This window comes from Aphelocoma coerulescens, chromosome 2 (genome assembly GCF_041296385.1).
Source record: "Aphelocoma coerulescens isolate FSJ_1873_10779 chromosome 2, UR_Acoe_1.0, whole genome shotgun sequence".
NCBI classification, from domain to species: domain Eukaryota; kingdom Metazoa; phylum Chordata; class Aves; order Passeriformes; family Corvidae; genus Aphelocoma; species Aphelocoma coerulescens.
The window spans coordinates 138198958-138224623 of NC_091015.1; the positions used below are offsets into that span (position 1 = coordinate 138198958).

Consider the following 25666-nt stretch of genomic DNA (forward strand, 5'->3'; position numbering starts at 1 on the left):
TCAATGATCCTGCTTTAAGAAGCAGGTTATAACATACAGTCCAAACTGGAAATATCTTAAGTAGCAGCTCTGAAGTCCCTTCACAAGGATTTTTGCAGGGACAAAAATTTTGGGGTCTGGAGCATCTCTCTTATGAGGTAGACTGAGGGAGCTGGGCCTGTTTAGTCTGGACAAGATAAGACTCAGACACATATAAATACCTCAAAGGCAGGTGTGGAGAGGATGGTGCCAGAGTGTTTTCAGTGGTGCCCAGCGACAGGATGCGGAACAGTGGCCATAAACAAAAACATGAGAAGTTCCACCTCAACATGAGGACTGAAGGAGGCCGAGCACTGGAACAGGCTGCCCAGGGAGGTTGTGGAGTCTCTCTCTCTGGAGACATTCAAAACCCAGAAACCTACCTGCACACATTCCTGTGTCGCCTGCTCTAGGTGACCCTGCCTTGGCACGGGATTGGAGTCAATAATCTACGGAAGTCTCTTCCAAACATAACAATTCTGAGATTCTGTGAAAAGAGGCAAACACAAATGCACCACTTTCTCCCAACAAGTGACAAGATCACAATAAGATATTCCTTATTAGCTCTTCTGAGCACAGTTTTCCATAACTGCTCTGTGAGTAATGGGATGGACTATACAAAAAAATGACTGCTTATCATCTGAATACTGTTGTTTTTTTTTTTTGAAGTGATAAAATTGACAATACCTTTTCTATTTTTTGATTGGTTTATACATGAGCATTACTACTAGTATGAATTAAACCACTTTTCCACTATGTTGTTTATAGTGACCATTCATGTTAGATAATCACTGCCACTTGATTTTCAGATTTTAATGGAAAGTACACACAAAAAGGCCAGTGAAAGAAATTACATTACTTTCTCAGTAAATATTGGAAAGTTATTTAAAATTCAGACAACTTTCCTAGTTTAGATGTATTTCATAGCTCAGCTCAAAACTGAAAGAAATAAATTGAACCACAGTTTGAAAAGCTGCATGGAACCTTTTTAACTTAATGCACCATTTTTCTGAGTGTCTGCTTGATAAATTTGGGAGATTAGCAATTTTCTTGTACAGAGACATTTTTAGTCTTGGGAATATTGCAGTAATAAGCAACATCCTCAAGCAAGTAAACAAAATCCTCTTAATATTTAAAAAAGCTAAACCAAACCCTAGCAGGGGCCACACAGCACTCTCCCATCCACAGCTCAGGAACTGGTATGGGTTGGGGCCCAATTCTAGCCACAATTGTGGAGGTAGACACTCAGTTTTGCAGTACTTGAAGGTATTGGTGCGGGCACTTCTGTGCCATTCTGAAACACTGGGATAAAGAAATGGCCTACATTCTACATGGCCTTAAAAACCTCAGCCAGCTTTTTTTGACTCATGATCAAAATAATGACATTTGCAGGTTTAGTTTGTTGGTTGGTTGGGGTTTTTAATACTGTTATTTTGATTTGAATGTGGGTAAGAGAAACCACACAGTAATTTAGGGATAGTATCATCTATGCTGTGGTAGACTCTTTAAAACAGAAACTTGAGTCCTAATGTTTGGCATGAGTGAACCACAGTGACAAGGCTCTGCATGAAGATGGGTTGACATGGTTGATCTTACTGAGATATAAAGCTCCATCCTGTACCTGAGAAGCATTTTTCAATAGAAGTTTTGTTGACATGGGGTGTTTTCATGAATCGTACATTACAATATGAAAAAGACAGGGCAGATATTTGAATTTCCTTTGAATGTCATTTGCGGTGGTTTTGGCTGAGATGATAGATTTAAATTTCTTCACAGTAGCTAATATAAGGCTAAGTTTTGGATTTGTGTTGGAAACAGTGTTGATAATTCAGGGATATTTTTCTGTTTCTGAGCAGTGCTTACACAGAGTCGAGGCCTTTTCTGTTTCTCCCGCTGCCCTAGCAGTGAGCAGGCTGGGGGTGCATGAGGAAATGGCAGGGGACACAGCTGGGACAGCTGGTGCCCACTGAAAAAAGGGATATCCTATACCATGCTATTCTGTGCCTAACAATATAAAGCTCAGGGAAAAAGAAGGAAGGGGGGACCGTGGAATGATGGCATTTGTGTTATGTGTGATGAAACCCAGCTTTCCTGGAGATGGCTGAACATCTTCCTGATGATGGGACACAGTGAAAGAATTCCTTGTTCTGCATTGTTTGTGTGCACAGCTTTTGCTTTATCTATTAAACTTTTATCTCACCATGACTGTCTCACTTTTATTCCTCTGATTCTCTACCACAGCCCAGTGGTGGGTGGAGGGGGGAACGAGCGAGCAGCTGAGTCACGTTTAGTTGCTGCCTGGGGTTAAACCACAACAGTCCTTATTGGAATATAATGTGGGGCTCAAAGCATTCAAGATAACAACAGATTTGATTGGAATGTGCTAGGTCAAATTTATAGTTGATGTTGCTGTTTAGATATTAATTGCCAAGCTCCTGTGCTTGCCATGGGACTTGCTTGCCTGACTATGGTTTAGAGTCTAGTGCTCATTAGTGGCTGCTTTTTGTTTTCACTGCTTGCTGCAGAGCTCCACTGCTTCTTGTTTTACTCTGCTGTGCCTGGGAACATTTGATAATAGCAATTGTGATGTGTCTGGGCTGGCAGATGGCCAAGGCATCACTGCTGTGCCTGTGCTGCTGAGCTGGAGAGGCTGAAAAACCAGCGTGAAGTCGAGTTGAAGGTACTGTGACCTGCGGATGAATCCACGGGGGGCAGGCACCCCAAAGTGTTTGTGGCCATGCATAAGTCCACACCAGAGCAGGTGCATCTTAAAGCATCTGTGGTCACAGTTATGGCCGTGCTGAGGCAGATACACCTTAAAGCATCAGTGGCCATGCATGAGGTTGTGAAGGAGCATCTGGAAGTGTGTGGCCATGTACCACATATGGTACACATGATAGTGATCCATAAATACGAGTAACCTCTGCAAGCAATTACCGCACAACGTTTTGTCAAATGAAAATGATCTGTAACATTTCAGTGATTCTGCAGATAACTATCCATATCAAAAGAAAAGCTGAAGAAAACAGTTTGAAACATTACAGCTGGATTCAATTCAACACAAAGAGCAGGAAACACGGGCCCCATTTCTGATTCCAGAACAACCACAATGCACCTCTTATGATATGCAAAGGCCTGCACAATATCTCCTGTCACAAGGAAGGGGCTATTCCTCTCTCTTGTTACTTTATCAATTGTGTTCCCGCCTCACTGAAAAGTAAAGACTGTAGGGCTGTCAGGGAACTGAACTTTGATATAGTTACTGAGTGAATTACTAAATTGACTTCTGTCACAACAACAAAAAATCAGCATAGAAATATGCCATCAGATGTTTCATGGGGATTATTCTTCTCATAAGGCTCCAGATCATGCCTTCCCACCATCCATCCATTTCCTTCATACTTCCTTCTGACAACCCACTGCTAAGTTCTCTAATCTTACAGCTTTTTCCAGGGACACTAACCAAGGTGAGGCGTGTCTGTTTCTTTCTCCACACAGATATTCTTTCTCTGTGCTTCTGGGGCCCAGCAAAAAGCCAAGCACTTAAAAAGAAGAATATATATTATTTCTTGTTCTTTCACCCGATCCTAAAGGAGTCTGTAGCAGACCATGAAACAAGTGCTAACTTGCCTGACCCAGAGCATGAATATTGAATTTGGATCAGTTGATATAGTTGGAAGACTTGGGATGTTTAGAAACAAAGTACTGGCAAATCTCTACTACTCTATGCAAACCAAGTTGTTTCAAGGGCAACACCAAAGCCAATTTGGATAGATACATGGACTTGAGATCATAAAAATATATACTCATTTGTTAACATTTGTGTCTTGTTTGTTCCTTTGAAGTCTCTTACAATTTGTGTGCATTAAGGCATTATTTTGTTTATTATTCTCACTGGATAGAGTTTGAAATTTGCTCTGTTTGGACAATTGAGACAGCAAGTAAATGACTGATATTAAAACAAATGTCTGGAGACCATAATACAATTTTTAAATCACACTGCTCAATTTCTTGTTTGTTTTTCTAGATGGTAAATTATTTACTCACATCTGTTTCTACTGTAGACAAATCTGAGTCTTCACTACTGCCCAGAGTTTGCACTATGGATCTGTCATAAATTTTTTTTTTTGATCCTTAACAAGGCAGTATCCTGAATTATGTAGATACTGACTATTTGGGTATTAATTTTTGTTTTAAAAACAGCAGAATGTAGGGACATTTCTCTAGGAATAAAAGATAACTACATGCTTCTACTAATTAACAGTTTCTTTTGTAAATTCCCAAAGAAAACATTAGGCACATAACTCAAACCTTTAAAATCTCTAAAAAGGTAAATTGTTACAGAGTTCTTCTTGACTAGCTTTAAGTAGCAATCAAACAAAAAGATTGTCTCACATTCTGACTACTTAGAAATACAGAGCAATAAAAAGTTACTAGACTTTTGAATCTTCATTATTCGAAAGGCAGAACCATATCAAAGGCATCACTGGAGATGGGTCACTGGGCTGTATTTCACCTGTATAGCTATTGTAGGGTTCTAATCACTGATCTGAAGTCTTTGCTGCCACAATTTTCATTAGTCTCTGTAAATTTCAAAGATAAACCACTTAAAATTATTTAGAAAAATCTGACTGTTCAGCGTCCATCAGTTTCCACTTCAGAGGGTGTAAGACATTCTACTCAACATTGCTAATTTTTCTTTGCAAAAATTTTCTTTATTCCATTTAAGTGCACAGATTACACATCTTATGTCCATATTTTAGCCTGGTATTCTAAAGAGGTAGTTCCTACTATAGACATTCCTATCTAATTGGCATTTTTAATGAAAAATGAAAGAAGGACAGAAGCCTCCAAGAGCATTAAGTTCCTAAAAGTTTGTCATAATAAATGGCTAATTAAAAGGAGAGTATTTCAAGTTGCTACGTCTTCTGAAGAGCTTCTGTTTTGCCCTCTGGAACAACACATCATTGCAACATGCCATACTTTTTTCTTACTTCAATTCCAGGTTCTTTAAAGCAGGTATTACTGCCTTGCTGACTCAATATTTCAGGCCATTCTCTTCTCAAAAGAAGGAGGCAAAGCCTTGCTTCTGTGCATCAGGCTGTGGGTACACATACAAACACATGAAGTCTTACATGGTGTTGTACAGATATATATATGTATGTACATATGCACATACAGAGGTAAAAAAACTTCTTTCCAATTTCATGTTCTATTTTTCAATGTCTTTTATGGTTGCAGGGATAGTCTATGCTATCTTTAGTTTTTCTCAGCCAATGGCATTCAGGTCTTTGCTTCAGGAATTGTGTTTGGTGAATTCCTCCTGGTAGACCTTCTGTCATTTCCCAGCTCTGTCTTCCACCCATTGCAAAATACTAATTGTTGTTTTCATCAGAAATCTTTAGGGTCTTCAAAATTTTAGAAAGTCCACTTCTATATTCAAACAGAATTTAAATTGTGTCATTAAGAAAAATAAAGGAAAGTTTCCTTTCTGTGGAGTTTTTTAGAGATGTTTGGCTGACTTTCTCTAGCAGTGTGTTATGAAAGTGCAGCACATACTCATAGTCATCATGAATCTGAGAATAGTTCTGTTTAATTTCCAGAAATACAATTCAGAACTCCCCAGTGAATAGATAACCATTTTTTCACCTTGGGGAATTAAATTAAACTTGTTTTCTGAATTTCATTCCTACACAGCAACGTAGCCATAACGTTGTCTAATGCCAAAATAATTTTTGTTTACTTGTCATCAGTATATGACCTCAAATTCCTTGAATGGAATTATTTGGAAGGAAACACACAGTACTATTTTTAAGAATAATGTGAATATTGATATCAGTTCTATTTGCAAACAATTTTTTTCTTTCTGGATCATGTCCCATTAGGCTTGCTCATGCAAATTTCTCTTGGAGTTGTTGGTTTTTTTTGGCTGCTGAAAGCATAATATAACACAAAACATAGATAATTATCAGTATCTTTACATATTTCTCTCTTATAGTGTTGGGGGGAGGGGTCTGACATTTTTTCCAGTCACTTTTCCCACTAACTTGAAAAATATCTCACTGGTGAATTGAATAGTGAGAGATAGATTTGTCTTAAAAGGAAAAACAGCATAATAAATTATGTGGGTGTACTCTGAATAAAACATTTCTTAGAACAGCAGTAAATTTCATGATCTGCCTCTAAGTGCTTCAGAATATAGTGTTTCTGGATATCATTAACATATCATACAGATGATGGTTTTCAAGGAAGATGAGAATTACTGTTACAAAATTATTCATAGAATCATTGAGTTGTTTAGGTTGGAAAAGACCTTAAGAACATCGAGTCCAATGATTAACCCAGCACTGACAAGTTCACCACTAAACCAGGTTCCCCAGAGCCATATACATGTCTTTTAAAAACCTCCAGGAATGGTGACTTAACCAATTCCTTGGGCAGCCTGTATCAATTCAATCACCCTTTTGTTGAAGAAATGTTCCCCAATATCCAATCTAGACCTCCCTGGCACAATTTGAGGCCATTTCCTCTTGTCCTGCCACTTGTTACTTGGGAGAAGTAACCCCTACCTGGCTGCAACCTCCTTTCAGGCAGTTGTAGAGTGTGGTAAGGTCCCTTTCAGTCTCTTCTTCTCCACGCTAAACAACCCCAGGTCTCTCAGCTGCTCCTCATTGGATTTATGCTCCAGACCCTTCACCAGCTTTACTGCCCTTCTCTGGACACACTCTAGAACTTCAGTGTCCTTCTTGGAGTAAGACTGGAAGGACAGAGGAGACACTTCTTGTGCTCCTGATCACTTAACCAGTCATTCCAAGGCCATGAAGTCTCTCTTGATTGCCCCTGGACTTCTTGATGCAACTTCACTTCTGATTACCTGAAAAACAAACAAAAGTTGGTAATCTGAGGGCCGCACTAGGGTGAGAAGTTTTTTTGCCACGTCTTTAATCCAGAAGGAGTTACAAAATAATGAGCAGCTGCCAATACTGTCAGGTCTTGAACAGACACAGAGATGCAAACATGCTCAATCCAACCATTTGCCTTGCTATCAGTGAAGGGATTCCTCTTCAGTCTCCGGACTGAGTGCTAATGTCAGTCAATGAAGAGGCCAGACACAAATCTGTGGGAAACAAGCATATTCCTCTCTTTCTGTGAGTGATGGAACCAATTTGCCTTTCTTTTACCCACTAAGAAACAAAAAAAGCAGTAGAAAACTTCAAACACCAGAATCCTTGAAATGCATAAGAAAGATTATGAGGTTGTCCTGGGTTGAGGTGTATTCTATTACCATCCTCATGAGCTGTGGAAATCAGGTGGGGCAGTGTTTCCTTGCCTCCTCCCCCCAGACTATCTTGCTGTTAATGGCCCATCATTGTCCTGCTGCATGACTCAGAGATAACTCCCTCTGGACTATCTCCTGTTAATGAGCCTAATCAACACTTGGCCTCATGACTCATTACCCCATTGTGAGATGCTCCACCCAGAGGGAGGAACCAAGCATCCCATCGTGGATATACTCTGGGACTCTTAACACCAGAGACACTCTTTCCACTGGATTTCCAGAGGACAGGAGCTACACAGCCACCACTGGACTTTCTGAGGAAGAGCAGACCCCTTCTACTACAGGATCACCACTTCAGAGGACTGCTACCACCACCCTGCCTAACAGGGACTCAGGGTGTATCTTGACTCTGTCAGTGGTTTTTTTTTACTTTCTTTTCCTTTTCTTTAATTTCCATTAAATTGTTATTCTGACTTGGTGCCTCCCACTGGTTTGTTTTCAAACTAGCACAGAGGTCTACCATGAAGTTAAACAGCTTCTGCCATGGTACTTGCAGCAAACTACTCCAAAGTAAGCACAAAGAAGAAGGAGGAAGCACAAAAGTTGGAAATTTTAAACATTAGTTTTTTCAGTGATGGGTCCAAATGATGTCAAAGAGCAAAGTATTGACACAAACTGCTTCCTGAGGTTATCTCCTCACTAGATCAACAAAAACATTTTCCCCTACCCACAGCTCCACAACTGTACAGACTCTCACCCAGCCATGCCTAGTCTCATAAGCAGGAATTCTCATGTCAAAGCCTCATCTGAAGTGCCTGTTCTTCTAGGTAAAAGTATTTGCAGCCTCTCTTATGAAGTAGGGAAGCTAGCTCATGAATGTAGAGCTACACAATGACATTATGGCTGAGAAAGTGAAGAGTAGAGCTCATTTATTCTACACGCCTACTCCAGAAAAAGATGATCATCATCCACCAATAACATGCACTGGAGTAAAGAATCCCAGAGAGGACAAACACAGCTGTGCCAGAGGCACAAAGGAAACAATATTGTGATCAGTGTGGGGAGACTATCACACACTATTTGGGATAATCCTTAAAAAGAGCCAACAAGGCTCAGTGTCATTAGCAAACTGTTTGGTTCAGACTAATTTAATGGACGACATTAGCAGTTTAAATAAATTATGGCATTTCAGAGTGGCTGCACTGGAAGTCAATTTGAGGGCAAGAGGAATGAATCAATTCCTTTTAAAAGACAGTTGTAACAAAAATTATAGTTTAGTCTGTTTAAACTGTGTTGGTGTCAGGAACAAAATCTGAGATGTAAAGATGATCTTAAAGGTCTTTTCCAACCTTAGCAATTCCATGATTCTGTGAATATACATTAATGGCCCAGTAGACCACTACTGCGGCACAATCAGGAATACAACTCTTCCAGGCATAACACAATCATTTGAATGGGTCTCTACATGATAACAGGAAAAGACAAAGAACTTAATCACATACCACTGATGCAGGTCTTTCTGTAACAGGGGTTTTACCAGAGTTTCATTTTGAAATCAAACCACAGAGGAAAGAAAAGCTGGACCATGTCAGCATAATCTTGACCTTTTCTGACTGAAAGATACTTCCATTTCCTTTGTTTTTTCTAAATTTTGCATTATACTAATATGTACAGGACCTATGGTAAATATATATTTCAATATTCTTTTTGATTACAGAAAATACATAAAGAATACAATCTATAATTGCCATGAAATTAGAGATTGTATTCTTTCTAGAAATATATGCAAAGTTCACCATATCCAGCATTTGAAGTAGTCCTTTGTACTCACTGCACACATTCAAGAGACTTTTTTCTTCAATGTACTATTAACTGAGATTACAAAGATTAAGCCAAACTGGTAACTTGCTTTGTTTCTATTTTTCACAGAAACTCCATCAGCTAGATATCCCTATTTTTTAATTTCTTAACTCTTATATCTACTTTCATATTGCTTTATCTCTTGACAACAAGAGATGAAAGATGGAGAGATACCACCCACTTCTCATGAGAAGTGATGCTTTGGCTATCTAAGGCTGTTAGCTTTGTCAAAACATAATTTTGATGGCTCCCAAAGGAAACTAACATTAAAAATAATTACCATGCAAAATGAAATTACAAAATTTATTTGTATAAGATACAGCTTGATTCAATATATTATATCATAGCTTTTTAATGAGACATATTAACAGCCAATAAGAAACACTCAGTGCTGCAGCACTCTGCAACTCAATGTGGCTTGGTGGTCAGCAGATTTGTCACTCTGCTGTGACTCCCAGTCTGAATGAGCCACTAGCTCATTTTCAGTGAACAAATTCCTGTGTTTGCATCTATTTAATTTTACCAGAAGATGAAATTGAAGTCCACAGGCCACGATGTAATCATATTTTCCACCTTGATTTATCTTGTTTTGGTTTTGTTTTCCTTTAAGTCTGTGGTGTCCTTGCAGTTTTTCTGGTACATTCCACCTTCTGGTACCTTCAGAAAATTACTGAATGAAATGTATTGCTGAATACTTTTCTATTCTGTGCATTTTGTTCTGAATATTCTTACTGATCTTTCTTTTTTCCTTCCTCTTCCTAAACAGACATTTTAACAAATTTAAGACTAAAATCTGATTTTAGCTATCGTAAACATCATCACTAAATTTTCTGCATAAACTTTCACTGCAAACATAACCCTATTACTGTGTGAAAGTATATGGTTACCTGTGTGGTTCAATATGCTTACAACTAGACTTTGGCTGTTCAGTTTGGCACACGTGAAAGTGATCTCACAGGGACACATCAGGAAATTTTCTCCATGGCAGCTGCTGCTGTGACTGAAACCTCTCATGACTTTCTAGTAAAGATCCATTCTGAATCTCAAACAGTGAATATTTTCAAATGATCCTAAAGTTCTGAAAAGACTCCAAAGTGCTTTTGACCATGTCAACCATGACTATTTACTTTAATATCTTAACTCAGCCAGAGAAACTGGAGTATGAAAACCAAGGGGTTTTGTTCCAATATGTGCTAAAGCTGGTCGAGACTGTGGGTGTGCTGAAATCATTAAGAGCATTTTCTTTGAATCAGCCATTTCATCCTGCTTCATGCTATAGCCAAAGTCAACATCTCCATAGGAACACTTTCTGTGTTGCAGAGATTGTAGCTACTGCTTCTGCAATGCTCAGTACATGAGAGGAATGAACTTATTGGAGAGAGTCCAGCAAAGGGCCACAAACATCACTGAGTAGCAGGAGCATCTCTCCTGTGAGGAGAGGTTGGAAGAGCTGGGACTGTTTGGAAGGCTCACGGCCTATAAATGCCTGAATAGAGGGGGCAAAGAGGACAGAACCAGGCTCTTCTTAGTGGTGCCCAGAGACAGGACCTGAGGCAATGGTCACACACTGAAACATGGAATGTTCCTCTGAACATCAGGAAACACTTTTTTACATTAAGGGTGACCAAGTACTGATATAGATTGCCCAGAAAGCTGGTGGAGTCTCCATCCTTGGAGATATTCAAAAGCCATTTGGACATGGTTCTGGGGAGCCTGCTTGAGTAGAAGGGCTGTAACAGTTGACCTCCAGAGGTCCCTTTAAACCTCAATGATATTGTGATTCTGCGTGATTCTGCTTACAGGCACAAATTCCAGTTTGAAAGAACTGAAAGCTCTGCCATTACTGTACTGGAATTCAAAACATGGGACTGAAACTTTCAGCCTCAGGTCTTACATGGCATGTTTCCTTCACATAGGGAGCAGCCTGTGTAAAGGAAATCCTTAGTTAAGCCACAATCTGTCCTGAGGTCCCATAAACACCAACAAGAGGAAAGCTCCTCCAGAGAGCATTAAAGAGCAGAAATCTATTGTAGCCATCTGTCTTCTTCCCTCTCTCTCCCTTGACTACTTAGCTTAGGAAGAAAAGGCAGCTCCCTCCTGCACTGCAGACAACGCCCCTAAAATTTACAAACAGCTGTCCCACTGTAATGCTGTACAGGATACCTCATATTGCAGCAGGAAACTTCAGCTTTTCAACAGCTCATTAAAACACAGCTTTTGGGGTCAGAGCATGAAATGTTTGTTTATCCTCCAGGAGCACACAAGTATGCACATCAAGGGTTTGACTCACGCAGCAGAATGTTTGCCAAGCTCAGAAGGGGTACACCATTAAAGTGCACACAGTACACAGCAGGTTTGCAGCTGGCAGGATAGTGCCCTTCCTAGCACAGTCATGCAGGGTCTGCCTGGGACAGTGGTCACAGTGGTAGGGAGAGGTTTTGTTAACAGTCTCAGACAAGGCAAGGTGAATAATCTGGTGATGAGGGTCCGTACGGGAACTCCCTCACAGAGCTGTAGGAGATGGAGATAGACCCAGGGTTAGTGGCAAACCTACAATGTAGGTCCAATCTCCATCCACGGAGCAAGGACTAGGTACAGGCTGAGCTAAAATATGAAGATTTGGTGTCCGGATCTGTGCCGAAACAGGGCTCCTGGGCATACAGGCAGGGCTGATGAGAAGCTGGGCAGAGCCAGTTGAGCCTGGTAGCCCCCTCAGAGTCTGGACATCTTCTGACCCTACAGACTAACTAATGATGGATCTTCCTTGGCCACATGTTGGCCTATGAGGATTGACTTTATATTTACACAGCTACAATTTCACAATTTCACTTGTGTCTACCAATGCCACTCTTCCAGATGTGGAATGACCTCCAAACGCCATCTTTTCCAGCCATTCTGACCCAGAAGATCCTGCTGAGAATCACTGCAGGTGACTTGCAAAAATCACCTTGGTTACCTGGGTGAGGATTTGAACCCACCAGTCCTTCTATTGGATAAAAATTGACTCAGGCAGCTTAAAACGATTGATTTCCTAATTTACTAGAAAGTTTGTCACAGTCAGTAACTAAGATGTCCCATTAACTTCTAATCTGTCCTTTATATTTTTCCCTCTTGTATATTTTTACCACTGTAAACCACTTTAAAATTTAGGTAGCTTTTATCTAGGAAGATAAGTGTGAAATAACTGGGGAATCACAAATAGTCTTGTTTATCTTTTATTGAAAGGTAACCCCCATTTACTTCTCACTTTAAGTTAGAAATAAAGTATTTCTTCAATATGGTCTTAAAAATGCTTCATGTATTATGGTATAAACAAATCTATGCGCCTCAAAACTCCTTCTAAGCTCTATTTAAAAAGTTTAGATAAACAAATAGTGTTCTAAAGCAGTTATTCTAGAAACATGTAGGAATTAAAGTTCTTGTTTTATGAACTATTTTATAAAAGACAGATCATTTTCTCTCATATCCTTAAGGGCTTTCTGACAAGGTCAGAAAGGCTGTGCATCAGTTAAAAAATGTGGGTTAAAAACAATACCTGAAAGAAATGGGACCTCTGCAGTGTTGTCACCTCTGCAGTGTAGTCACAGCACTGTGTCTCATGGTGGTGAGCACACTGGAGGTGACCATCTGCTCCTCTGGAGCTGAATATTGCCTGGAGAGGGGCAGACCAGTCAGCAAGGCAGGAGGGAACAGCAGGGGCCTGGACTCAAGGTGGAATTATGTGTCACATGTCCAAAAGGGCAAAGCCGATAGATGTGCAAAGAGTCACTAGTAGATTCAGACTAATTAATCACACCAGCTCAGATGATATCCTGACTTTCTATAACTGTGCCAGGACATACACAAGATTTCAGTCCAGCCTACATTTAAGCCTACATTTCTGAAGAGTGCATTCATCCCACACTGTTCATTTTGATTTCTTTAAATTTTGGTTTGCTGCTTTATTGAACCCCATACATTGCAGGATCCAAAATAGGAACCTCACATAAGCAGAGTGCATCATTACCATTCTGAACAACAAAAAAATCCAAAATACAATCAGCCTTCCATAAATAAGACAGAAAGTTATAGAGTACCATTATTGTCTATTTACATCCCTGCAGAACTCAGTCAGCACTGCGGTATTACTCACAAAGTATTTTATTCCACACATTCAAAGCAACTAATCATGCTCTCCTTTGGCTTGCCCTGCTATACAGAATGCATTTTCTCCTATTCTGCATTGGTTATATGGAGTAAATCACAAAGGTCACACCAGTCTGTCAGAAGACAAATTTATGTTCTTGTTTTGTAACATGACAGGTTGCCTGAGCATATGTAGAGGTGCTAAATAATTTTTATTTTCCAGGCCTCCAGCATCCCTTTGATCTCCATATATCACTTTCCACTTCCTTTTAACTTCCTATTCCCACGTGCATGGATGCAGCTATGCAAAAAGAGAGGTTATTTGTAATTAACCCTGAATTGAAGACATGACCTCCTTGCCAAGTACCAGCCCTAGAACAGAGCCTTCTCCACCTTTCCTGTTGCGTGGTTAATTGCCACTGGGGCCACGGCATTCCGCATGAAGTGTCTGCAAGCAGCTTAAGGAGCCAGGGTGACAATGAGGACCTGCATATGCAGGGGCTGATGACACCAAAATTACAGCTTGTTTAACAGCATGATTCATTCAGATACTTAACCACAGATTTAAAAATAAATACACACTCTCCATTTGAAGTTAGTGAGACAGAAATACATCTTATTGAACAAAGCATCTGTCTGACAAATTCTGTAATGAATCAAATCTTTCTACCACCAAGTCTTAGATAACTAAATTCAGTCACATTTCTATTCTTACAAGCTACGATTACAAGAGCACTCAGGAGTCATCAACAAGGGCCTCAATTTGTTTAGCTCTGTCCAGGGTCAGCGGGATATAGAGGACAAAAGCCTGACAACACAAGAGAAGAGACAACCAGCAGGGAGGAGATGGGAGTGATGGGGCAGAGGGTGGGCAGCACAGCTAAGAGTGGGCTCAGCCTGGCAGCAGCCTCATTGTCTGGAGACTGTCACAAGCACCCTGTCCACAGAGAGCTTTCCATGGTGTCTGATGGAGGGTAATGAGGCAGCTTCACTGAGGTGTGCAGAGAGCTCCTCGCAGGCAGAGTGAGAGAAGACATGAAACTGCTTCTTTGAAATGCTAACATGTGAAGGTTGAAGCTGGCTGGCATCAGTGACCTATCAGGGCTAAGAGATGACACTTCCTGTGAATTATAGGCGATCTGTAGGGAATGTGCAGCTTTGAAGGGCCTTCAAGGTGAAGTCAAATGCTTCACCTTTAATGTGATATAAAGAGAAAAGCCAGCAGTGGGGTGATGAGGGGATGACAAGGAGCAAAGTGACAACCCAGTGGAATTACTTTGCAGCAGCATGAGGAAGGTCAGGAAAAGGCTATATCCCTGCCCAGATCATTCCCTCCCATGACCACAATCTCCCAGCTGATCCTCCTCACTACATGAGTACATGAGGCACTTCCACTAGCACTTGGCAAGTTTGATTTTTTATTCTCAAATTCAAGGCGTGTGTGATGGAGACTGTACCCGGGATGAGGAGTATGATAAAAAATGCCTGAAAAAAGAATTAAAATATAATAAAAAATTCAAATTTATTTTATATTATCTATTAATAAAATAATCACCAGATAATCAAAAGAAAGTAATCAATCATTGCCTTATTTTTAGATTTGATTCGTGTTCTTAATTACCCAAGAATTCACAAGATAAAAGGGCATATTACTTCATTAATATGTGTGTTTCACCAAAGAATCAATATTACAAAAAAAACCTACTTACACTTTTAACATAGTGATCAGGTATAAGTAAATGGAAAAAAATAAATTATACTAACAAATACAAGTACTTTGTTTAATTTTGAGGGCGTTTTTTCATCCCATAAAAGCATTTGCTTTCATGTTCTTTCACCTTTTCATCTCTCAGATTTACATAGGTGATGTCATATTCTCTAGACATGGACCTTCTGAATAGATCACTGGAGACCTAATCTGTCACATCCCTTGACACATCTGAATCCACACATGGGGCATATACTCATCATTAGCCTGTTGTAACACATTCCATATCCACAGATCGTGGCATGTTTTGGCATAGTTTGCTCCTTTTATTCTGTTCTCCAGCTCTTGTTAACAACCTCATGCACTGACTGTTTTAAAGGAAATCCCAGATTTTGCTTCTTAGCCTTCAGCAATGACCAAACATGACCAGTAACCAAAGAGGTCTGGTGAGCATCATTCTCCTACATCTTTCATTAATAACCAAATATGTGTTAGAGATCTTCTCAGCATTATTTCCTACTGGGTTCTTTACACAACATTACTTCCTTACATTTCCTTCCACTCAGCTTTGCCTGGAATGCACACACACAAAATAAGAAATTTAAAAATCCAACAACCAATGAAACAAACAAACAACCAAAAAAGCCTTGGTGCACCTGTGTAGGAAAAACCCCCAGCATCCTTGCACATTTAAACACGGACAGTAGGATTTGACCGGGATTCACCTCCCTTAATTTTAGCCATCTGAAAGGCATTGCATCTTAGCCATTGATTTTAACTGTCCCTTTAGACTGTGAAGAGAAGTGGCTATCTCTGGCTATTTATTGATTTGTCCAACCCTCTTTTTGCATCTGCTTAGATGAGGCTTCTGACCTTCAAGTAGCTAACGGTGCACACAGCACAGAGCCCTGTAAAGAGGCTTCTTCCTCCTGTGAACAGGGCTCCTTCTTGTAGTACAGAGTTCCTACTCTACAGCCAGAGTCCTGCATTCAACAGGGATTAATACATTTGCCTTGGTTAAAACAGAAATGGTGAAAAAAGACTCACTGACTCACTCCCCACCAGATGGAAAAAGAAGGCATTCTTCTTTTTCAGCTGCTTCCTGTGTAACGAAAAGGTGATGATTTAGCTTTCTACAGATGTCCTTAAGTGTACCATGTGACAGACCTTCCCGAAAGCACACTTCATCTGCTCTGTTGTCCGACCACCTCTGGGACACCATACTTCTGGAAACAGTCCCCACCACTCAGCAGTTACTCAGCTCACTGGAGCATTTCCAGCTGTAGGAAAGCTTTCCCTGATAAGCCAATAAGCCTTTAAATAATTGCATACATGTGTGCAAAACCACTGCATTGTTTACATGTGTAAGTTCACTGATATTTTTAAAGTAGTAAAATAACTGTTGAAACAAAACATTTTCTTTCCCAAGCCCATAGTTTTGCTTTCTTGTCAAGTTCATGCCTCTTTAACCTAGCTTCACCCATGCATGCTCCTAACTTATCAAATCCAAAAGAGAAGAAACACATGCACAGCTCTTAAAAGCAAGCAGTGTCCTGGTAAGGCCTCACAGTTACAAGAAAATATTTTCATATTAATCAAGTGCTGAAAAAATTACTAAAAAAAAAAAAACCAAACCAACAAAAAAATCAGAAAAACCACAGAAACAAATATTATGAGAAGTTCTGAGCAGGGCATGGGACAGAATTACTACAACTCCACCTTAACTGCTTAAATAGTTGTGGATGTAGCTGAAATGCATCATAGCACAAGAAAATACCTCCTTTGCAATTTCCAGGTGCAAGTTTAAGGGTCCTTTTGGTTTTCCTGCCTCTTATTGTCTCCCTCCTTTTTCTGTGGACTTTGATGTCTCCTGTGTTTTTACTTTTCACTTTCATCCCAGTGATAGCCCTTTGAGATAAAAGTTCTGGTTACATTCTAGAAAAATTCACATTCTACAAGAAAGGCTTCACATCCAGTATTAATTCTTGATTCTATGATTTAGAAGTCCCAGTGAAACTCAGTCAAATGAAGAGAAAATAACAAGGCTTCCAAAAACAGCATAATTGATTTTTTGGAAATGCACTATTGACAGTGGAGGAAAGACAGACATTTAGATAAAGAAAGAATGAGGATTAAGGGTCCAAATTAAATTTAATTTAATTTAAATTTTATTGTACAATTTGGCAACCTATACTTCTATCCCAAGACACAAGACTTTTTTGTCTTATCACTATTTTTTTCTAAATCTGAGCTCTAAGAAATATTTAAAACTGTGACTTGAACTATGTACTCATTTATTGAGTTATCTAGCCCAGAATGAAAACAGGAAGTGTTCTAAACCTAAAAGCTGAACTCCTTTCAAGTTCTTGAAGACATTTTTTCAGTCGTTGGATCCAGTTTGATTAAGCAACACACAACACAAGCTACAATGCAATGTTCCACAATCTGGAGTAAGGCGTTTTAAATTTTGGATAAATATCCTCTTTTTGTGATTTTAACAGAAACAAATGAAACGCAGAAGTTTAATTATCTCTTAGAGGTTTTAAATTATACAAATATAAATAAAACCAAACACATTCCTGCTGTCCTTATCTAAGAAGAGAAAATGCCATGCTAGCTGTTCTGGGGTGTGGTTTATGGGATTTCAGTGTGGTTGTTTATACTGGAAGATTAAAACAAACATCAAAGAGCAACATTAGCCCCAAAAAGATGACTGAGAAATAACAAATCATTAGTAAGTCTATAATCAGGTGTGGAAAGTTTAACTCACATCACTCACTCAATCTTTTTCTGTTTCCAGGTGAGAAAAATTCAAGACTGGTCAGGTATGAATGGTGTCTGGGACCGAACAGCCCTATTCCTGCCACATCAAAAGAATGTGATTTAATGTCCAGTCAGCTGTGTGCCTGAGAAAAGATCAAAAAGAATGTATCATAAAAGAAAGATAATCTTTTCACAAAAATGGTCTAGCCCCTCCTGCAGAGAGAATTCTCTAGGAGCAAAAAAAGAAATCAGCCACTAAAACTGAAGGAAGCCCAACAAAGAGCAGCTGCAGAGAAGCCCCAGTTGTCTGGCACAGCACTCTGGAGGAGGAGCAAGGCAGTGGCAGTGCTGCCCCTGGAGTGCAGAGCCACGCTCCAGCCTGGGCCCTCCTCTGCTCCAGCCCAGGAGCACAAGCAGCATAAGATGCAAAGGTTAGAAAAGGTTAGAAACATCCTTCAACCTTCACTGATCCAAATAAAGTTCACTTACATTTCTTGAAAAATATGTTTTGCAAAAAAAAAAAAAAAAAGTTTTGATTCCACTAATGGAATGTTTTAAATAATATTTTAATAAATTATCAGAAATATTAGTTACACATTCATCTACATTAATAAGTAACTACACATTCATCTACATTAATAAATTTCATTTCTATCTTTCTAGCTATATAGTTAATATTTTAAAAAATCCTGATTCTTGTCTCACTGACAGTCCAAGAAAAAAAAGTGTTTGAGTTTCTCGGAATGAATTCTCCCTTTACTGGAGAATATCTTTTTAAAATTTAAGGCTAGGCAGACTGGAATATTTACTTGAACAGAAATGAAACATTTAATTGCTCTTGTATTTAAATCTGTCTGGTCTTTGAAAAGTATCTCTTTGTTGTAAACCAAAGTATTTTAAAATTTAAAGGGTGTGGGGTTTTTTTTCTGTCTTCTTTCTTATGTGGACACTAGTATCTGAATTCATTATTAATTTGTGAATGACTAAGGCATTTGATGAGGCCTTTTCTGTGAATAACAATTTTTAAAATCTTTAAGCTCTCATCCTCCTGTCTGTAGGAACACAGATGACCTAGAGGTGGCATATTATACAAATGTGTTGGTATATTTACATATTTGTGCATGTAAATACAGTGGTGAAAAACAATTTTAGGTATGAAATACGACATACCCAGTTTTGCCAGACCAAAAAGAGATACTAAAACCAGAAATTAAAACAACTTTGATTTCCTATTCTTCCACTGAGATCTGGGAACTATGTTGACTCCAAGTAGGAATTAAATTCCAGAGCAGTAGAACATGTTTTTCCATGCATGTCCCACAGAACTCAAGAACTTTTTTAAAAACTCAAACCAAAATCATTTTGTCCTTAAACAAAACACTTAAATTCTTCACTGAAAACTGAAAAGATCATGCAGAGATGTTGCCACAGAATCTCTTGACTATTAAAATTATCAAACTAAATCTTCCAACTTTTATTTCTAAGATTGATTCCATTACTGAAAAACATCTCTTAGATGCAAATTTGTTTTTCCTCTTATTGAAATTCTATAATTTGTTACTGAGAAAAAAAAAATACCACCGAAATGCAGTAAGGGACAAGACAACTATGGAAGACAATGCAGCTGCCAAACAAGTGATTTCACATTGCCTAAGAGAAAGAATAATGGCACTTCTAGTATTGGAAATATAAATGGAGTTTGTTGTTGCTTTCAAATTATGGTCTAAAATTATTTTGGAAATCTCTGAATATTTCCCCTCAGAAATGTTTCCTTTGTTGAAAGCAAACTAATGCATTAAACACAGCTTTGATATACCACTTTTTAGCATCCTTGTCCATCAGCCATAAAAATGAATGTCATTTACCAGACAAAATAATTATGAAAAAAATTCTGGAATCAATCTGCACTGGAATGAAATCACAATCCTACTCCCAAGCCAGATACAAAGACACTTTTAATTTCAAAGAATTGATAAATACATAACAGTGACAGTACTGACCTTTTTCCAGGGCTGACTATTTACTTCATTGCTTTTGACAGTAAAAAAATGTGTGGGAGGAGGAAGTTTACTTAAAAATAAGAGAAACATAATTATTACAGTTTATGAAAATGTAGGTTCCTTGATGCCAGAAGGGGGGCTTTTTGACTGCTCTTAGTGTAAGAAAAGTATATGGAAAATCTGTCCTCATCTTCAGAGAAGGACTTAGCTACAGTTACTCACAGGAAAGAGTAGTACCAAATAGCAAAGGGTTATCTATCAATTGGTGGAAGAAATATATCTTAAAGTAGACAGAGGTGAGACAGTCAAGATAGATTTTTCCTAATAACATCCAGAAATTTTATTCATGTGGATATAAATTCTACTATGGTTCTTGTCCTCAGGTATCACAGAGTAGAGAACAAAATCTGTTCATTTTATTGACAAGACAAAACCTTTTCTTACTTTTTTTCCTGCTTATAGAGATCAATTTCATACATATCAATCACCTGTAAGGATAGCTCACATAATGTACTAGCTAGAGCATCTATTCTATTCAATACTTAAATTATATGTACCCTTAACTAGGTCACTGTGTTTCAGTATGCAAAGCAAATGATATAATCCCCATCTTGGAAAGGATGGGCAACCAGAAGAACAGCCTGTCATGAATAAATGCATTTGGATCCAGGGCTCCAAGTGTTTGCATCAGCTGGTCGCCTCCCATGGGATGAGGGGAGAGACAGTTCTCCAAGCCTCAGTTCTTCAAACGTTATCAGCCCGCATGTTGCAATATGGTTTTGTCAGTTTTAACAAGCACATACTTAAAGTACTGGAGATGATAATACTGTCCATTTTGATATTTTGATTTCACTATTCAATATATTTGTACTGGAATTTGAGCAGTGCACCATCACTAAGGGTGAAGTAGTTCACTTGCACCGGGACAGCAGTATGATATGAAGAAAATAAGGATAACAGATGTCCTGGGTTGCAGTGTATTCTATTACCATCCTCATGAGCTGCTGAAACCAGGTGGAGCAGTGTTTCCTTGCCTCCTCCCTCTGGACTATCTTCTGTTAATGAGCCCATCAACGCCTGGCCTGACGACTCATCATCCCATTGTGAGATGCTCCACCCAGAGGGAGGAACCAAGCATTCCATTCTGCATATAATCTGAGATTCCAAACACCACAGACACCCTTTCCACTGGATTCCCAGAGGACAGGAGCTACATAGCCACCGCTGGACCTTCTGAGGAAAAGCAGGCCCTTCTACAGGATCACTGCTTTGACAGAACCACATCCACCACTTCAGGAGGACTGCAGCCACCATTCTACCAGACTGCTACCACCACCCTGACTAACAGGGTGTCAGGTTGTATCCTGACTCTGTCAGTTTGAACCAGTGTTTTCTTTTATTTTTTTTTCTTTAATTTCCCATTAAATTGTTATTCTGACTTGGTGCCTCCCACTGGTTTGTTTTCAAACTAGTACAACAGACAAGGCTAATGCCCCTACTCCAGTGTTTATTAGATGTGGCAGCACACACAAATGATGAAGAATTACAGTGCTTACACTAGAGAAGTTACTTTTTTTATAACCAAGGAAGACCTCAAAGCAGATTTTTACATGGCATTCTCTCATTTCAGCTGTTTTGAGCATTTATTGAAGTTGAAGAGCGGTAGCTTCCTCCCACTGAAGGCCCACTGGAGACTACCATGCACCCTTGCAATAACTGGAGAGGTTTCAGTGGAGACCAAGCAGAAAGATTTATTGAGGTTTCTACGATGAAATTTCTCATGCCCTGACTAAATTCCTGTAAATCCCCAAAACAGTACCATCATAAGTCCCAAGTGAAGTCCGGGTGCACTCTTGGCAAGGCCTTGCCCACTTTCTGTCTGGCAGCAAACAGTTTTATGCAGCTACTTATATGGAACAGGTAATCATTCCCATCAGTCACTGGTAATCATTGCTTTATAATGTCCTATGGAAACATTATCTAAAGATGCAGCTGAGGCCAGTGCAAACAGCATTAATTGAAGACAAGAGACTTTCCATGGGCCAAAGCACTTACAACCCAAATAAATAAGGTACTAAAAGAGGTGAAAAAGGTAATAAGTTTCATCAATGTTGTCAAGTTCATATTAACTGATGCAGATAGAAAATCAGTAACCTGTGTCTGAATGCACACACAGCCCTCCAGTGAACATGTGTTAATGTCCCCTGGCTGCCTTAATCCATAGAGGATGAGTTGATATATCTGAATTCCTGCTCTCTGTTAGTACAAGCTCTTGTAAGTCACATTATTAATTAGAGAAGTTTCTTGGCTTAACCTGTCATGTATCAGCAACAAATGAGCAGGCAGAGAATGTACTGATATTGAGCACTAAGAAGAAAAATGGACTAAAAAGTTGTCTTAGTTCATGGGATGCACCTTGATGATTGAACCTTGAGCACCATACTTGTTAAGTAAAATGCATTTGTTTTAAACCACCATTACATTTGCCTTGATAGTTGCACGTCAACAGACCTGACTTGCTAAGCTGCAGTAACTCTTTCTGTTCCAAATAGCTCTTCACAGCTTTCTCACATAAATGAGTACAAAAGTACTAAAACACAATGCAAAGCACAGATTTTTTTGACAGAATCCTCACTCTCTGTTTTCCTTCCTTACCTGTCTATATATCCCATCCCTTCTGACCAAGGACACGCTGGTCACACACATCAGAGATGACACCTAGCACTAGTGTGACCAGGACACAGACCCACTGCCCTCCTGCTCAGCACCTGAGGTTACAGTGCAGAAAGTCTGAGTGTTGCTGTTCTGGTAGGAGTCTGATGTGAAGTGGGGCAATAGGTAGGACCAGCAGGCAGGAGACACAAGGCAGATTTGGGACTGAAGCCACAGTCCTGAGCTATGGCAGGACAGACACAGACCAATGGGCCAGCAAGCCATGAGAGCAGGGTTTGTCCCTGATGGGGCAGTGACACACCATGGCCAGGATGCTGATATTGGATTCGGGTTTGTGAAGTAAGTCAACATCTCACAGGGCTTCACTGGCCTACAAGATCTCCTCTCTGCTTTTGCCTTGTGGAAAGTAACACTGGAGATGAGAAACACATGAGAAAACGCCAAGAAGAAAGGAAATGTCAAATCCTAAGGTCTGTACCTTGGATAGGCAGAGAAAGGGGCTGACTGTGAGGTGTCCTGCAATTCTTAACCTTAGCCAACACATAATCTAAGTTCTTATCATCACAACACTTAAATTACACTTCTAAGGTCTCTTTCTCTTAAAAAGATAGCAAAGGTAGTGTTGCTGGGGTTTCTTTCAGCTTTCCGCAAGCTATTTTTTAAACTTGGATCTAATCTCCAAACAAAGTCAGACCTGAGCTTAGACTACAAACACAATCAAATTTCAAAAATTTGGAGTACAGAATTAGATTCCTTCTCCAAATCAGAATTACAAAATGAATGACCTGATTTTCTGAAGTTCTTACACGTAACAACTCCCACAGATGTCAGCAAAAACCTTAATTCAAAGTTTAACTTCAGTGCTTTAGAAATCAGGTCACTTGTTCAAGTACCTAAAGATAGAAGAGTAGCTACAGCTTTTATTTTTTTTTAATACATAGATTTAGAGTTCAGAGCTTCAGATCCTGCAAGAGAACTTTGCAAAACTTGGTTCAGGATCTAAATTTGGTAAGCAGACACGAAGTCCAGGGGTGTACAGAGTCATGGCTTTAGTCCCCACCCATTTGTAGGAGGAATCTCAGCCTTTTGTTCTAGCTATCATGTAAATAAGGTGTATCATGTAAATATTGCCCTAAGAGCTCAACAGCAGCCCCTTCCTCAGGTGCTCTTTGTTCATCTTCAGACAGTTTAATAAAACCCTGAATTAATAGTAAATGCATGACTGGGTTCAAGAAACTCAGGCAGGTATTGGGAGTGCAATCTCACATATTAAAAAAAGCATGAGTATGCAGAAATTATTAATTACATGGGTTTGACTGTTTATAATGGTATAATGTACACAACTATAAAAATAAATGGTTAGTGGCAGATTTTTCTCAGAGTGCTTTCCTTAGATTTGCCTAAAAAAGATGATTTTTTTTGTTTTTGCATGTATATGTGCCTATTTGTGTACTAATTTGCTGCCAGAAAGTAGAGAGATTAACAGAGGAACAACTTTTGCAAATGACAGATCTGGAATCACTAAGCAGAAACCCACTAGAGACATAATCATATGGGATATGACATAATCATATTTATGATGTATCCATTGTGCATGAGATGATCCTTAAGAACTTTTTTAGGGCTCAGTACTCAGTTCAGTTCTACAGTGCCAGCTGTTGAGGGGTAACTATTTGCCCTTCCACCACAGATGTCTGATGAAAGACTTCTCATCTCTCTGCTTTCAGCCTAGCAAAACCATGTAGTACTGTCCCTTCAAAATTAAATCTGTGTTTCTGTCCCTAAACTTCCCTCCATTTTAATCAAACAAATTATGTTTGGAAGCCCAAAGGACTTAACACCTGAGAGAATAAAATTACTTCCAAACAGCTTCTTCAAAACAAATTTTCCATGCACCTCAAAATATACCACGTGTCCAAAAAAAAAGTCAATATTGGGCTCTACACATATATTTCTATTTACCTAAATCTTTCTTTGCATCAGTTTGCAAACTTTCTCTCAGCCCAGATGGCCTTCATCTCCAGCTGGAAGACAGAGAGAATCCCTATTGCAGAGAGTAATAAGCATGACTCGCAATGGGTCAATAGTCTGTTTACTCCCCACTTATTTCTAAGGTCATCTTCTGTAAGATTTAGTATGCTCTTTAATGGTCAGCTGAATACCCATTAATCTGTTGGTTTACTTTCTAGCATACTCTGCAGACAAATTACATCCTGTGCCAAGTCCATTACTGATACAGACATACGTCATACCTGCACTGGCAAAAAGATGGGAGAGTGAAACACTTTGGGTGACAGTGCAAGGTGACTCTCGAGAACAGCTTCTGCTTTGGGGGATTATAACAGGAGCAACAACAGATGAGTCTCAGTCTTACCACATGTGTTTCTAAGGGGTCAGTAAAACCACAGTGCAAATTCTGCAGTGTAACTGCAATTATGCACACAGGACGATGGGTCTGAGGAATTTCATTAACCCATTGAGAAGTGAGAAGCCCAAAGTGTGTTGAGGCCAGCTGAGGCAGCCAGAGTGGCACAACAGCAAAGGGCCAGCGCACTCTGTGAGGCAGGAAAGAGAGTGACCTGCAGCAGAAGGGAACTGGGAGCGCAGGGTGCTCCAGGCAGGTCTCAGCTGGCAGCAGATAGACATGCATTTCACTGTGCTCCTCCTTAATGCCTCCCACCCTTCCACTGTCTGGTTTTTTTCACTCCTACCCCATGCAACACTTGACTAGAAACCTGATGGATTTAACAAGTCATAGAGAAAAGGGTTTTTTCATCCAGGAAGACAAACAAGCCAAGCTTTCAGTTTTTCATACACAGTCCCCATGGACACTCCTGGATTCCCCACGGTCACCTGCCTCCCAGGAGCTGCCAGGAGATGGGAGAAAATGAGGTCCCTTTCTGCATTCGTCTTTCTATACATCTGTATTATTTCCATATTATTTAAACTACTTGGATGGGTTTCCAAGTGACTGCAACATAGGCAGAAAGTTCAGAATGCTGACAGCAGGGATGTTGTCATGGTGACAGAGAGGGAGACAGGGTAGTTAGAAACTTGGAGGCAGGTAATTAAAGATGCCCAGAAGCCAGGGACAAGGGTTTGATATTGCCCTGTTACCCTGAGGCAAAATTCAAATGAAGATGAAACCTTCTGCCCCATGCTTGTAATTAATGCTTCCAGTTGTTCTCTCAGGCACAGGGATTCAGAGTCTTTGCATTTAGCTGAGGAAAAGTACCGTTT

The 25666-nt window shown here is 39.5% G+C and overlaps 1 long non-coding RNA gene across 2 annotated transcripts; it reads right to left on the bottom strand.

The window, feature by feature from the left end:
• Positions 1-4682: 4682 nt before the first annotated feature.
• On the bottom strand, positions 4683-16282 carry LOC138105957 (uncharacterized). 2 transcript variants are annotated; one of them, XR_011148825.1, is made up of 3 exons: positions 16158-16282; positions 6588-6892; positions 4683-5119 (listed from the first exon to the last, which is right to left on the bottom strand). It is a non-coding gene; the product is annotated as an uncharacterized lncRNA (long non-coding RNA). The 2 variants fall into 2 exon arrangements; XR_011148826.1 differs by lacking the exon at positions 4683-5119 and adding an exon at positions 5192-5451.
• Positions 16283-25666: the final 9384 nt, after the last annotated feature.